The 16539-nt window shown below is 34.8% G+C and overlaps 1 protein-coding gene across 50 annotated transcripts in view; it reads right to left on the bottom strand.

Annotated features, from left to right (window-relative positions):
• PTPRD (protein tyrosine phosphatase receptor type D) overlaps positions 1 to 16539 on the bottom strand; it is a 1031962-nt gene that overhangs the window by 145961 nt on the left and 869462 nt on the right. The window lies entirely within an intron of this gene.

Genomic DNA, 16539 nt, shown 5'->3' with positions numbered 1-16539 from the left:
TTAATTTGTTGATATAAAGACAACTTAATGGGGTAGAAAAGAAAGAGAAATAATAATAATCATAGAATATACAAAGTTTTTCTTGCTGACCAATGCTCAAACAGCCCCTGAGTAGTACCAGTCTGCTCAGTATACTCCAGTTTTATTGTTCTTGATAGGACCAGCTGTTCCAGCTTTCCTCCCAAATCCTTTTACCTCCCCAGGCTACTCACTGGCAGGGCAGCATGAAAAACAGAAAACACCTTGAATTTTCAGTAAGCACTAATTAATATCCAAAACACTAGTGTATTAACAATATTATTCTGATCCCAAATCCAAAACGTACTACTATAATAACTATTACAAAGTTAGCTCCATACTTCTTCCACTGATTACTTGTGCTCTGTTGGTCTTAACTTTTAATGACCTCTTGCTTAAGTTGTGTGGATGTAAGATGAATGGCTTTTTCCTGCTATGGACAAATACTGGGAGTATTAATGCATTAAAAGATTTCATAAGGCTGAGAATCTCTAGATATTGGAACAATGTAAATAATAAACTGACAGGAAATGCAGTGATCATGAATGGGTAAAGTTGTATCAGCCAAAGCATTCAAACAGGATCCTAATTTCTTAGCCAGTCAATAGCGAAATATTCAGGAAAACTGAATAAGAGCAATTCAACTCCTAAGGATGATATGCCCTAGCATGTAACACTGGAAGCACACTGGAATAATTCCTCAGAAATTAGGCTAGAATAAGTAAAATAATATATTTGATTTGCATCATCTTGGTCTTTTCTTCCATAATAGCTGCTATTATTTCTGTTTAAAGAGGACAAGCTAGAAAAAAATCATCAAGGAAAAAGGATCAGTACTAACTCTAAAGCGCTTATCTTATTTAATGTCTTGATTGGTGTCTTCTGAAATACAGCTGATTAAGGGATAAAATTAGCCTGGAAAAACTGTACCATGTCAATTCCCTGCATGGAATCCTTAATTTTTTAAACAGTTTCAAGAAAATGTACACTATTTTCCGGGGGGAAAAAAAAAAAAAAGTATATGAAACAAGTATACCCTACAAATCTGTGTAGTCCCTGAGGTTTAATGTCACCCACAAGTTCCTTAACTGCTTTCAATGCAAATGCATATGGAAACTGCTGTAGTATAGTACAAACAGTTCTCCCACAAATATACATAAACATATAAACTGTAAGAAGAGGGCTAGGGAGAATCTCCATACCTTGTTGGATGCAGAGAAGAACACAGTAACTAAGAATCAGGATAAGGCTAAGGTACTTAATGTCTTCTTTGCCTCAGTCTTTAATAGTAAGACTAGTTGTTCCCTGGGCACACACAGCTCCTTGCACAGGAAGATAGATACAGGGAACAGAATAGGCCCAGAAAAATCCATGAGGTTTTGGATCTTCTTCAAAAGCTGGACATAAGTCCATGGAGACAGATGGACTGCATTCTAGAATGCTGAGGGAGTTGTAAATGTGATTGCCAAGCCGTTCTCCATCATCCCTCAACAGTCCTGGCTAATCAGAGATGACCTAGTGGACTGGAGACAGGCAAATGTGATGTCCATCCTCAGAAAGGGCTGGAAAGATGATCCTGGTAGCTAGAGATCTATCGGACTCACATCAGTGCCAGGGAAGGTTATGGAATGCATAATCTCAAGAGCCATCACAGATCAACTCAAGGTCAATGATGAGATCAGGTCCAGACAGCATGGTTTCACGAATGGTAGCTCCTGCTTGACCAACTTCATATCATGCTATGACAGTGTGACCCGCTTAGTGGATGAAGGTAAAGCTGTAAGTGTAATCTATCTGGACTTCAGTAAAACCTTTGACACTGTCCCCCACAACATCCCTGTGGAGAAGCTCGTGGGTCAGATGGGCATATGTTTGTCTTGATTAAATGGCTAGATGGTTGGGTCAAAAGACTTGTGGTCTATGGAGTTAAATCCTGTTGGCAGCAAGTCACATGTGGTGTGTCCTAGGGTTCAGTACTCAGGCCACTCTTGATGAGGGGATCTTGATGAGGGGATTGAGTGCACCCTCAGTAAGTTTTTAAATGACACCAACCTGGGAGGGAGTGCTGATCTGCCTGGGGGGAGAAAGGCACTACAGAGGACCTGGACAGACTGGATCAATATGCCAAGTGAAACTGTAGTAGTTTCAATATGACCAAGTGTAAGGTGCTGAATTTTGCACCCCAGGCAACCCCATATGCTTGGGGAGGAGTGGCTGGAAAGTTGCCTGATGAAAAAGGACCTTTTTCTACTGATGGACAGGCAGCGGAATATGAGCCAGCAGTGTGCCCAAGTGGCCCAGAAGGCCAATGGCATCCTGGTTTGTATCAGGAGTAGTGTGGTGAGCAGGACTAGGGAGGTAATTCTATGCCTGTATTTGGCATTGGTGAGGCCCCATCTCGAATACTGTGTTCAGTATTGGGCACCTCGATTCAGAAAAGACATTGAAATGCTAGAGTAGGTCCAAAAAACGGCAATAAAGCTTGTAAAGGACTTGGAGAATATGCACTGCGAGGAGTGATGGAAGGATCTGGGGCTGTTTAGTCTGAGGAAAAGGAGGGGAGACCTAATTGCTCTCTTCAAATACCTGAATGTTGATTGCAGGAGGTTTTGGCTGGTCTCTTCTCACTAGTGACAGTGACAGTGTAAAGGGAAATGGCCTCAAGTTGCAGCAGAGGAGGTTTTGTTTGAACATCATGGAAAACTTCTTTACAGAAAGGGTTGTTAAACACTGGAATTGGTTCCCAGGGGAGGTGGATGAATCACCATCCCTGAATGTGTTTAAAAACTGTTTGGGCGAGGTGCTCAGGAACATGACTTAGTGGTGGGTTGTTAGAGTTAGGGTAGTATGGTTAGGTTGAGGTTGGACTTGATGATTTTGAGTGTCTTTTCCAACCTCAGCAATTCTATGATCATGTAAGTTTGCATAAATTGTTAAACCTAATATCTCTACTAGTCAGTAATTAAGTGTCAAACTCTTTACTATCTTTAAGATCTCTTAACAAATACAGGTGAGTCTCAAATTTGCTTACAAAACATGAAGACTTTACTTAGAAAGTAGCGATATTTGACTTGCGAATTAGAACAACTATGTAAATGGATTTTAACCTTTCATTTCTTCCTTGGCTCATATTGAAAACTCTGAAATGCCTTTTGTGGACACACAGGTGTATGACACAGACAATCTATCCTGAATAGAAATAGGACAGAGTAGTAAAGAGATTTATTTTCTTACTTTTAATAAGGGTAATTAAATTCTATCCATTCCCAGTATGCAAAGAATCTCTTGGAATGAGTGGTCTTCGTTAACTTTTCCTGAGAAACATCACAATACAGTGGACGCAAATAGATGGAACTGTTATATTTTTGACAGTTGTGTCCTGTTTCCAATCTGGTTTTAGGTATTTGGCAATAAAACCATATATTCAACATAAAATGGACTGCAGAAATAGTAAAATTTCTAATCAGAGTGCTTATCAGAGTGGATAGTTTTTAAAGTGTTAATTGCCTTTTATTTTTTTATTTATTTTTAATTTTTTTTTTTAATTTTCTTTTTAGTCTCTAAGAGTATTAATGATTTGTACAAAACCATCTTTACATTTTGATGATAGCAAGTTTGACAAGTCATCAAACACATTGTGCAACAGATCTGAGCACTGTTTATTAATGAACTGCCTCTAACTCTCTGTAAGAGAAAAATAAACATTAATTTTTTTTTTTTTTTTATACATTGGAAGACCTAGAATTGTGCATAAGGTGAATTTTTTTTGTTGTTTCCTTATTAACATGTACATTACACTCTAAATTACAGTATTTAGCGATCAACACTGTGATTTAATAAGAAAGAAAAAGTTTCTCAGATATAAAACATTAAGACAAAATTACTATGTTATTGATATTAAGTGCAAAAGTGAAGTACCCAAACAGTGTTGACATTAGATGTGGATTATGGAGTATAAAGGTAATAGCAGCAGGTTCCAGGACTGGATAGTGAATATGAAAACTAGATGTTAAGTATTTCCTTCCATGTTAGTTGTTTGCACCATAGATAGATCTGCGCTCTGGAATTAACCTGCAGTTTAATCTGTGTAAATTGCCTTACCAAGATATATACTTAAAGTATTGCATTTTGTCTCATAAAAAGAAACATGGTCCCATGTGAACCAATTATTCTTTTTGTGGAAATGGAAGGTTGTTCTCCATTCTATTCAGGAAAGAAAAAAAAAAAAAAAAAATCTATTTCAAGATTCAGTGATGGCTTTGCCACTGGCAAATTTTAGTCATTCTATAGCTTGTAGAATTAAAAAGGCACACATGGAGTATTCCCAGAATACACTATAGATACTGAAGATAAACTGCTGCAATAAAGTTTATTATTTCAAAGAACAGTGTAAATAAAGCTTTTATTTTCACTATTCCAGATGGCAGCAGCATATAATTCGCTCTATTTTGACATCATGACCATATTATTCAAAATCATTCTTTCTACAACTTAACTGAAAGTGGGTCTGAAATCAAATAGATTGGAAGAGGGACTGAAATAAACATTTTGCAGCAAAGCTGGTATTCTCTAATAATATTGAAGAAATATGCAAATGAATAAATTGAAAAATAAAAACAAAACAGTTTATTAGTATACATTAAATACTAAGTAGGATTGTCAAGACATAATAAATAAGAAAAACTTCAATTACTAAATAATATTCTGATTGCAATATTTTACAAAGTAAATTTTGCTGAAACAGAAATTATGAATATAGAACTACTTCATTTCCAAGAGTTCTTTGTTCAAAGCTGTAGTTTACAGACAGATACATTTACATAGTGCTGCTCTAAGTCAGTAAAATTAGGTAAATTAGGTAATGGCTGTGCTGCAATAATATAAGTAAGTAACAGTTTTGATTTATGTTACATTTTCAGTAATTACACCATGCAGGAAAAGGAACAAGACACTAATAAGATGAACAGAGACTCACTAACAATCACTAAATGTTCAACAATTAGGTAACTGCCCATGCTACCCCCTTAAAAAAAACATTCATTTAAAAATATGCTTTAAATATTCATCTTCAAGATTCACAAATTACTTTTTATGAAAATAACAGTAGGTCTAAGCAATTACCCTGCAAACTCTGAAGTAATGTCTGCATAACAAAACATAGAGCCTGAATTATCATTTGTATGAATGTTGAACCAGGAATTCCACATTGAATTAAGTCAGTTAACATTCATTGTTACTAGAATTTAGCCTAAAGTAAGTTCTCTGTTTTAACAAATAAGTACACTGAAATTAGATATCTTCATAAGGACATGAAAATGGAAAAAGAATTTGTATCCTCTTTCTCAAAATCTGCTAAATTAAAGGTGTGCATAGCAAGCTCTTTCCAAAGTGACCTGTCCCACTGGTGGGAACAAGTCTTCTTTAATAATGAAGTACCGACAGCCTAGAACCAACACAAAGAATCATCGCTTATTAAGACAAAAGAAAACAAAACAACAACAACAACAAAAGAAAAAAAAAAAAAAAAGAAGAGCTTAAGAAAGGAGTTATTCTCACATTTGCACCTCGGCATTGTCATAGTTTACAGAATAGCATATCATCTGATTATCATATGACCAAATTTGGATATGGCTGAGCTTCTGTTTATCTGTTTTTCTCACTGGGAATGCAAAGTGAAATAAAAAAGGTCATGTCCTAAAAAAATGCAGGGAATTGAAGAATCACTGCCAAATGTCCGCTCTTTTGCATAAGGAGAGGATTCAGCCAGGATTATGGTAATGAAACAAAGGCAGAAAATGTGAAGAGGTTTAGGTGCACAGTATCCATACTTAGGAAAAGAAATACTAAATCTCTGAAGAAATACAACCTCACATTTATTTAAATATGCAAATGTCACAAAAATGAAACTATACATCTTGCACTGATAAATAAAAGACAAAAGCACTGAAAAAGAGAATTATAGGAATTTTCATGATTATCATTCCTAATTTGAGGTCTAGTTTCCAGACAGGGTTAGGATTTAGATTACACTAAATCAGGGCTGGACTAGGGCTTGCCAAGAATGAGGATTAAGAAAACGATTGCTCTGCCTAGTACATATTTCAGTGTATCTGTGATTCGTTTTCCTCCATTTTAAAAATAAAATGAACAAAATATACTGTGATGGCAGACTATGCCCTAAGCTTTAATTTTTCAAACTATATTTTATGATGCGGATAACTAATATTAGTAACAGGTTCCAGTGCACACTAAAGCACACTTCCAATGCTAGTAGTTGATATCTAGGAATGATTCAAAACATATGCATCATTTTTAAAATCTTATTTTTTTCTTCTTTATAGCATTAAGATTCTGTGTTAAATATTGCTATTAATAAATATATTTCACTTTTACTAGTGATTGACTCACACTCATTTTTAAGTACAAAACAACAAATAATCAAAATAAAGACATTACATATTAATCTGAATTGAGAACAGGATACAACCATCTTCTGCTTGTGTCACCAAAGAGGATGAGAGAGTAATAGGGCATGTTCTAGAAAAGGAATAGACTGATCAGGGGGTGATATTATCCCTTTCTCCCTTCTTTGCATTTGCACTAGATGTGTAAAACCTACAAGAATTTTACTGCTTGAGACAGTCAGATTTTTTAAGCCATGGCCACTTCTGCAATTGATTATATACCTTATAAATATGTTGTTTCCTTCATACTATAATATTACTTAATGACTTTTAAAGTAATCTACATACTCCACACCTTAAGCTGGCAAGTATAAATGACACTAACTCCATTAATTTAACAATTGTAAGATTTAGGGAGCTCAGAATGGTACTGTACAATGGAACTGTAGAGAAGAACCGTTTTTGTATGAGAATAATATTGTAATACTGTACATGTCTGTGCTATATAAATATTACTACATATTATAGTACATACATATAAACTATATAAATCTTATTAATAATGCATATTTTATTAGGAAATAATAAATATGTTATGCAAATAATGCTGTATATATTTTTTAAAATAATCTCTCTGGGTCTCAGCAAAGCCATAAACATTCTTATCCACAAAGACACCCCTTAACATCACATTTTGCAGTTGAAAACCACAAAAAAGCTACCATGAAAGAGCACCATCAAGAGCTTTGAGGAAAACAATCCGTTGAACTTTGAGTTTAAAAATTCCTATCGTACTACAGAGCAAGGAAAATTATTTCTCAATTTTTTTTTATTTTTTATTTTTTTTTTTTTTTTGTTTTGCAATCCCTGCCAGTTTTTTTTCACAAGGACCTTCTTCCCTTTTGGAGAGAGTTAAAGCTCATCTAGTGTCTGTAAGTCTGATGCTATCTATGCATGCTGTTCTATTATAGAAACAAACAAACAAAAAACAAACAAAAAAACCAAAACCAAACCAAACCAAAATAAAAAACAAAAAAACAAAACAAAACAACAACAACAAAAACACCAAAAAACAAAACAAACAAACAAACAAAAAACAAAACTAAGATTTTGATGGTGTCACCAGCCAAGTTCTTATAGATTGGATCCGTCTGTTTCCTTCAATGTCCTTACCTACTACAGGAAGAAGAAAAGAGAAGATGACCTGTGCCCTCAATTCCTGCAGAAGACATCCCACAGCTCCGAAGCTGCTTTTGTTGGCTTTTAAGTTACATGTTGCTGCTTCATAACCCCCAGTGTGGAAAAGCAGTAATGTGTAATGATGAGCTCTTAAGGCCTGTACAAGTAGCTGTTTCATTCAAGCATCACTAAAAACTAGTTACTAGAAGAGCAAGAGGAAAGAATCAGAAGGAATTTTCAAGTTGATATTTAGGCACTGAGGACACGCCAGTGTGCATACATGTGAACTCTGATTAGAAGTGTCATGAGATTTTATCATCATTCATTATTAGTAACTTTTTTTTTTACACCTCACAATAGTACACCTAGACAAATGTTGCTGAGCTTCTAGCACATACTTACGTCTCTATCTGCTTTAGCATTAGCTAGGTGGGGCGATTAGCACCTACTATCACTGTTCGCTTCAGCAGCTATATATTAGTTAGTCTACTGTTGTTATTAAGAGGTTATAAGACTGAAAGTACCCATTTGGAAGTTTTTTGAAAATAAACAACTTTTCAGTTAGAATGGGAGGTTAGTTTAATAATTTTTACAATCAAACACACACTGCTTCTTCTCATGGTGTGCATATAATGCTAACTAAATATATTAGGAGTTAAAGGACAGCATCAAAAGAATAAATGCTATGAAACCTAGAATAATCATTTTAACAAATGAAAACAGTATTGCACTTGTTCCTAAGAATCCATTACACAACTTTAATGCTCTATAATTTGAATAAAGCCTGTACTAATACTAATAATTCAGTTAGAACTAAAATGCTCATTTTACAGTGATTTTATTTCACTATGCCTTTAGTGTTCTAAGTGATTGCTGTTGTTCCACATGTCCATAAACTTATGATAATAAGTTTCTGTTTTATCCTTGAAGAGTTTTCTCCACAGTAGTGTAACCACACATTTTTATGACAGAAGCTTTTTTCTATAAGACCCTTAGAAAATATTTATCTGAATTTTATGCTTTGGTCTTCCTGGCATTTTTACTCTGGAGATAACTACCTTTCAGACTTTTTTTCCTTTCCTTCTTTTCCCTCGATTTTCTTTCAGTCTGTGTTTAGTCTTCTGTTCAAACATGTCTCTCTAGAGAGTTACAAACACTTGTCAATCTCCCAGAAGCAAAAATAGGAATTTTACACATTCTCTTGTTTCAGCTGCAAAGTTAACTCATTATTCCCTTTCTGCTGGTCTATAAACATTTCTTTTGAACTTGCTGCTTCTTTCAACTTTAATTATCTGCCTAGACCTCTGGTGGCTCCAGAGCTTTTTAGCTGCTAAAGGCTACCATGCCAGGGCATGTTCCATTCAGGTCTAAGGTGTTAGTACATACTTTTTGATAGTGTTTTGCAGAGAAGGACTTACTATGAGCATGTGTATTGTCTGTATCTATTATCAGAAACAGAAGATACAGGACAATTTTAGTGAGGATTATCAAGTTCCTGTGAGGACTGAACCCTTTTATTGCCATGATGACAGCTCTCTCAGTTGTGGTGTCACTTTAAATGTCAGCCAAACTCCCTACTTACAGCAGAGAATACTAAATTTGGTTATTATGTGACTATGCATGCAAGATACTTGTGCTCAGACTCAAACCACTCTAATGATGACATCTGCATGCAAACTCAAAAATGTAAATGCTATGAGGATACATGAGGCGTTTAAAATGAAAAACAAATTTTAGTTTCTGTTTTGTTTATGAGAAACAAATGTAACAAAAGCACAATAATTTCACAGATATTAAGTCATCTCATGCTTCCCAATTTGAGTACAAACATACTTTACTGAGTTTGTGCTTTTTTCCCCATTGTTTTTAAAGAAATTTTAGGTAGTAATAAACATCGAGAGCAATAGGTGGACTCTACTTCTTTGCTAATACTAATGTATACAAAATACTAAGCAGACAAACTTCATTTTTGTATAAATGACGATCCTATAGACACAAAATTTTAAAATTCTTAAGTCTCATTCTAGTATTTCAATAATTACTTCTTAATTTGCTTCACGTCCACTCCAAATAAGTTTTACATCTTGGGGGAAATGCAAAATGTCATAAAATATTGAAAAACGTTGTTTGGATATACTCAAGTACAGACTACTTTTAATGAATTAGTGAATGGGAAACTGGTAACCACAGCCTGAACCTCTGATTGATCATCTGAGGCAAGTTTTGGGTCAGCTGTGGGAGCACAGGTGAGGGTAATTCAGCTGTATTCCCGGAAGGGGTGGAGCTTGACTCCAACTCTTCTAGACTTCATTTAAGGGCTGACCACCAGTAAGGCAGTATCTCTAAGATTGTTCTTTTGTGGAGGTTGTCTCAGTGTTTTTCAGCCAGACTGAAGGCTTCTATAATGGTGAGTTTTTCCTATAGATAACCTTTTGGATATTTTTCACTTTGGGTATTTCTCACCATCCTTCTTGTATTACTACTGTCTTTGTATTATTTTCACCTTACAATTAGAAACTCAGAAATGAACATAATAAGGATATATTTTAATAAAACTACAGAGTCCTATAGCATTTGCAAGGAGTACTGTAGACCAGCTCAAGACTGTTTTAAAGCCCAACATCTAGAAATATAAATAAGCAGTTACTAATTTAATAAGTGAATGGCAGACTATAAATCAAAACCTGATATGTTTAAAAAAACTCAGCTGATAAAATCCTAAAGGGCAAATAAAAACTTATATCAAAACTCTGTTTATGTATGGCAAAATGCATTCAGAATCTAGCAAATAGCTCTGCAGCTCCTTTTCATAGTCAACTGGTCTGCCACAATTGAAAAAATCTGTATTCTCTCTTTTATATTGTTAGTATACATAAAATAAATGTGTTCTCTCCAGATTTTTCCCTCAAATCATGAACTTAGTACCTCTGATAATCTTCTCATTCAAAACAGCAAGGGAATTGAAGCTGTAGCTTCTCAGTTTCTCCCAAGATACAGAAACCAACCTATAAAGTCACTGCAATTAAATAAATACTCAAATAAACAATTAAATAAACACTCAAATTTGTTGTGCTGCCTGTGAGATACAAGAGTTCAAGTTGTTCATCTCCCTTAAAATTCTCATCTGTTCTTGCTAATTAATTCTATTGTATACCACATTAAAACCAGGAAATGTTATCAGTATGTTTTTGCATTTCCTAGATATTTAAAAAAAAAAAAAAAAAATGTGTTCCAGGAACCCACAGTGTGAAGTTTTATGCAAGTTTTGTGACAAAGACATCTTAGGGGTAACACTTCCAGCTGATTGCCAAAGTTTATAACAGAAATTCAGTCTGTTCCCAACTTGAACATGTCGATGAAGTGAGGTACAGTTATCTTGTGGTCTGTCTAAGCTAACCACTATTTTCATTCTTGCCAGGTGAAGGAAAGACACTTCTATTGGTAGAGGATATGGATTTTGCAGATTCATTGTAAAGTGCTTAACCTTTTTTTTTTTTTTTTTTTTTTCCCTTTTTTCTTTTTTTTTTTCAGGACATCATTCTTGCTTTAAGAGGTATTTCATTAAATACTTTATGAATTGGAGTTCTAAGGCTTCTAATGGTCAGGTCTTCAGCTTTAATGCTGAAAGTCTTGTTGAGATTTATATCAATGTAATTTTTTTTTTTTTCTCTCCCCACATAAATGAGTAAAATAAAACATATTCTAAGAAAGTGCCTCTACCAAACTCCAAGGCTGTTTCTCCACCTTCTGAAAGCAAACAAAATCAAGACGATTACAAATAATCCCAAGATTATGCAGTCTTAGAGAACGTTTTTTTATACATTATGCTATAGACAGTAAAATTAAGTAGGAAATATATTTCCAGTATTGTAATATCAGAATATTTCAGAGATAATGAAATTGATGATAACATCTGTGCAGTGATCAGACTGCCCAGATTTTACAGGTATAGATCAGCAAGTTTCTCCTCTTTGGTCATATATTTACTAGAAACTTACATTCATCTCCAATTATTGAAACCATTCTTCCTCTGTAGAGTCCTTATATAGCTTTGTGAATTTGCCCAAAATCAATGCATTTCACTTCATGATTACTTTCAAGCACATTCTGATTTAAAACTTACCATGGCTCAAGCTGATATCAGCACTCAAAATAGCTCATCCTGATTTTTAAGCTTGGAAGTGCCATGAAATCTAACTGCATACAGTATTTTACAATCAACTCCTTTAAGAGGTCACGAGACATTCTCAGTCTCACTGGCTACAATGAAAGATAAAATAATGAGAAAATGGATGTTTCAAGTGAAAGACTACAATTAAATCAGAATGCCTTGTCAACTGCAATGAAAATGAAGTATTTTGTTATTCACACTCCAAACATGTAAAAGCTCTTTATCTTTGCCCAGGTTGACCCTATGCTTAATTACATATTCACATAGAAGTTTTAACAAACTAATTTTCACATGTGAGCTTTTGTACAATTTGGTTGTGTTTTGTATTGAGTACATGGAAGATATTTTCAATGTAGCTTTTGCAAAGACATATTAAAGATGCAGCTGCTCTGAAAATATACAGAAGGAATAGAGCAGGATTCCTTTTTAACTGTGGGTGACCCCCAAAAAAAAAAAAAAAAAAAAACTTAAAAAAAATCTTTATGATTTTCAAATATTCAATAAAAATAATAATTTCTAGCAGAAAAAAGTGTCAAAAGACTTTCAGCTAAACAAAACATAATCAGGTCACAAGGTATATTTACATTTATTTAATTCATTTATTCAAAGTTCATAATGAATTTAATTTCCTAGTTTGTGGATTTACTTTTATGTTAAGTTGTTGGTATTATTTTGATATTCTGTTATTTGTACTGCACATTGCAACAGGAGCAATGCAGTATCAGGTAGAAGAAACAGCTTCGTATATCAATTCTGATGAAATATTATACTTTCTGTGCCATGGAACTAAGTGTTTGTGTGCAGTGAGTATGTTAGGATTGGTAGATAAATACATGCATTTTCTCTACTAGCTTTTATCTGTTCTATTGTAAAGTCTTTGTAGCAAAAACAGCATCAGTTCATGAGCACATAGAGTATAAGGCATGACAGTGATTCAATCTTTACTGGAAACACAGAAAGCTATTGTAATACAAATACAATATTTCTTGATTGAAGTATTGGATAAATATATGACAGCTGATGAAATCATATTCTTCTCCACAGGGTTTTTGAATCCACTACTTTTTACTTTTTTAGAAAACCTTACTGCTGTTTGTGACAATGGAACATTTTCATTTTTTCCACAGTGGAGATAAGGCAATATAATGACAAAATATATAATAAGAGAATAGTGAGAATGGGTCTATTTTAGTAAATAAATTACTTTGAGCTATCAAATGCCCCAGAGTAAATGGACATCTGCAACAGTTTTCAGTCAGCTATTAGTGTTCAGAGATAAAATCATGCATTTTCTTATAGACAAAAGCTTACCACAATGGCCAAAACGGCTGATTCAATAGATTCAAGATTTCATTTACACTGCCATGAAAACTGTTTAACTTTACCTTTCAAACAGAGATATGAGAGTCTGACACATTTTAGAAGGCTGGGCTGTCAGTCAGAACAGACAAGAGATGAACATTTATTAGCAAGTTATTGGGAACTTGCCAAATGTAGACACATAAATTAGGCTGTTGTTTTACTCTCTGAAATTTAAACTACAGAAATACAAAATGTAAAGAAGGGAAAGCGACTGCAAATATAAGGACACCACTGATCAGATATCAGGTCATAAAAGAAAAATTATATCTACAATTTTTTCTACTTATCTTCACTGATGAATGACTACATAAAACAACATCATCTGTTGAACAAAATCACTCAAAATATGAAAAGGAAAATTACAGTTGCCTTCAATCATAGCCAATAGAAATCTCATGACTTAGAAAAACTAGCATAAGTAATGTTGATGGTGTTGTTTAGTTTAGTTGTTTTTCAACTGTGTGTGATATGGAATACTTCTTGCCAAAAAGGAAATTGTATCACAAAACTTGTCTGCTTGTATTTGAGGAGTGACATTGGATATCAGAAGTTAGTGACACATATCTTCATGTTTTAATCATCTGTTTTCAAATTTTTCTATTTAATTAACATTTCATAAACAAATTTAGAAACAAACTCAATTTGATTATAGATGAAGTATTTTGTTGCAAAGCCTTTATCATGGGCTCTCTGCCTTCTCTATCCTTGGGAAAAGAGAAGACTGAAGAAAGATCTTAGAAACAAAAATATCAAAGGAGTGAGTGTAAAGAGGATGGGGCCAGGCTCTTTTTGGTCATGTACTGCAACATGATAGACAGCAATGTGCACAAAAAGGAACACAGGAAGTTCCACCTAAACATGAGAAATAAATTCTTTAAGGGTGACAGAAAACTGGAAGAGACTGCCCAGAGAGGGCGTATCTCTGGGCATAGAGATAAAAAAAATAAAATATAAAGATATCTCATTTTCCAGAGATATTCAAAACCCTACCCAGACACTTTTCTATGCAATCTTCTCTAGGGAGCCTTCTTTACCAAGGGGCTGGATGAGATGATTTTCAGAGATCTCTTCCAACCCATATGATTCTGCAATTATTTCCTTTCTGCTTCCTCACTTCTTTCGTTCTTTGCATGATGGTATTCATAAAATAGGAAGTAACTTTTACATATTGTGTTAGGAAGGTAAGTGATAAAATCTTAAACTGCAGTTTGTATGGTTACAGCTGAAATGTGTTCACAGAAGTAGGATCAAAGGCTGTCAATGTTTATTGAACATGTTATCACAGAACGGTTGGTGACTCAACTATCTCCTTGGGCAGCCTGTTCCAGTGCCTACTCACTTTTTCAGAGGAGAAAATTTTCCCAGTATCCCACCCGAGGCTCCCTTAGTGCAACTTGAGGCCATTACCTCTAGTCCTACCACTGGTTATGTGGGAGAATACATAAAAACCCCAAACCCAAGCATCTACCAAGACCCCTGCATCTATTTCTTCCATACAGTGTTCCAGGCACTCTATACCATGCCTGTTGCTGTGATCAAAGTGCAGGACCTAGCACTTGGTCTTGCTGAACTTCATCCCACTGGCCTCAGTCCATGATGCAGCCTGTCCAGATCTCCATGTGATGTCATTTGTAAACTTACTGAAGGTGCACTCAATCCTCTTGCCCAGGTAATCAATAAAGATATTGAACAGAACAGGCCCCAGTACTGGCCCCTGGGGGAATACCATTCATGACCAGTCACCAAAAGGACTCCTTTCACTACCACACTCTAGACCCAGCCATCCACCCAGTTCTTTACATAGAAAAGAGTATCTGTCCAAGCCATGGGCTGCCCTTTTCTCTGCAAAAATACTGTAGAAGATATTTTCAAATGATCTGTTGAAGCCTGGGTGTACTATGTAAAAAGCCTTTTCCTCATCCACCAGACAAGTGAGTCTATCATAGGAAGAGGTCAGAGTCTGAAGACAGAGATCTAGATGCTGGTTTATACAGTAAGAAAGTACGACCAAATAACTCTTGTACTGATAGAACTTTCCTTGTTTTATTTTGGAATAGCATTCACAGTACAGCTTTCTTTATGTTGAAGTGGACTGCAATACTAGTACTAAGTATTGCTCAGAGACCTGTTGCAGGACTTGAAAACTGAGTATCCGTAGGGAAACATGGTAACACTTAGGCCAGCAAAAATAGTAAAAGAAATGTTTCAAAAATCATAGCTACTGTATTTCAAAAGGTTTATTGCTTTATTATGGAAATCACATTCCAGCACTCAAAACTGATTTGTGATTTTTCTGCTTTAACTGCTAATCATACATTTCAAATGAAAATCTGTAGATATGCAGACACTTCCTGCAAAGATGGATAAGCACTAATTTTGAGATTGAATCCACCTACAGTCTTCTATAAGGTAACATCATAATACATTGATTTTTCAGCCGTTGTTCCATGTTGTGATTTCAGGAGACTCATGTGGAAGGCCGATGCAATGACAGAATATCAGTCTTATTTGTAAGAAATTTTCACTAGCTAGGACTTGTTTATGTCCAGTAAATATTCAGTAGTCTAGGACTGTGCACATTTTCATGAGATGTTACATTTACCAGATAGCAGCTAGTAATGTCCAGAACTTAAGAAAATTATATATATACATTCATTCAAGTTTCAATATAAATTTTTAGCCTAGCATCATGAATTAAAACTCATGTGAATTCTTCTAAAGTAACTGAGTATGCAAGGAAACATATGTAATTTTTTTGACCAGCAATGAAATCTAACTTGGATATATATATTAAACTTCTTTCTGTAGGAGAAAACGTGGTAGTAAGAAAATAGAATTGGAAAGCTAACTTTTCACTAACAGAGTATTATAACTGATGAGTTTCTCACATGTAAACTCTCTTAAGATTGAAAGTACATCAGCAGGAACATTTCAGATTTGGCAGTCCCCTTGGCCAGCAGATTAGCAGTTGAAAAGGAGGAGTTGTTTTCATATCTTCTAGTCCTCACAGGATCCACATTGTTAACAGATCCTTTATGCCTCTGTACCTCTTTATCAGGAATACACAGCCCCAAGTCAGAAACTGCAAAAAAGGTGCAAATTCTATGAAGTAGGGATTGCCAGATCAGGGGATTCTTCAGTTTATTGATCTTCTCAGAGTTTTAAATGGGAAAATCCGTTTGAGGTGTGAACAGTCTACTCAGACTGTTGCAGACTACTAACTGACTTGCTTCAAAGGAAGGCAGTGATGGAACAAATCTTTTGAATTATCCATGCTCTTACTTAAGGGAAAAGTCCATTAAGGATTTAACACAAATTGTTCCAACTCCATCTCCAATTAGGTAAGGATTTTTGTATGTGCTCCTAATAAGATTGTTTCAGAACAATATGGTTCTAAGTTTCCTC

Source organism: Coturnix japonica, chromosome Z (assembly GCF_054131305.1).
Source record: "Coturnix japonica strain WE chromosome Z, WE-NBRP24, whole genome shotgun sequence".
Taxonomy (NCBI): domain Eukaryota; kingdom Metazoa; phylum Chordata; class Aves; order Galliformes; family Phasianidae; genus Coturnix; species Coturnix japonica.
Note: the sequence above shows the minus strand (reverse complement) of the source record. Positions and strands in the feature narration are given on the sequence as shown.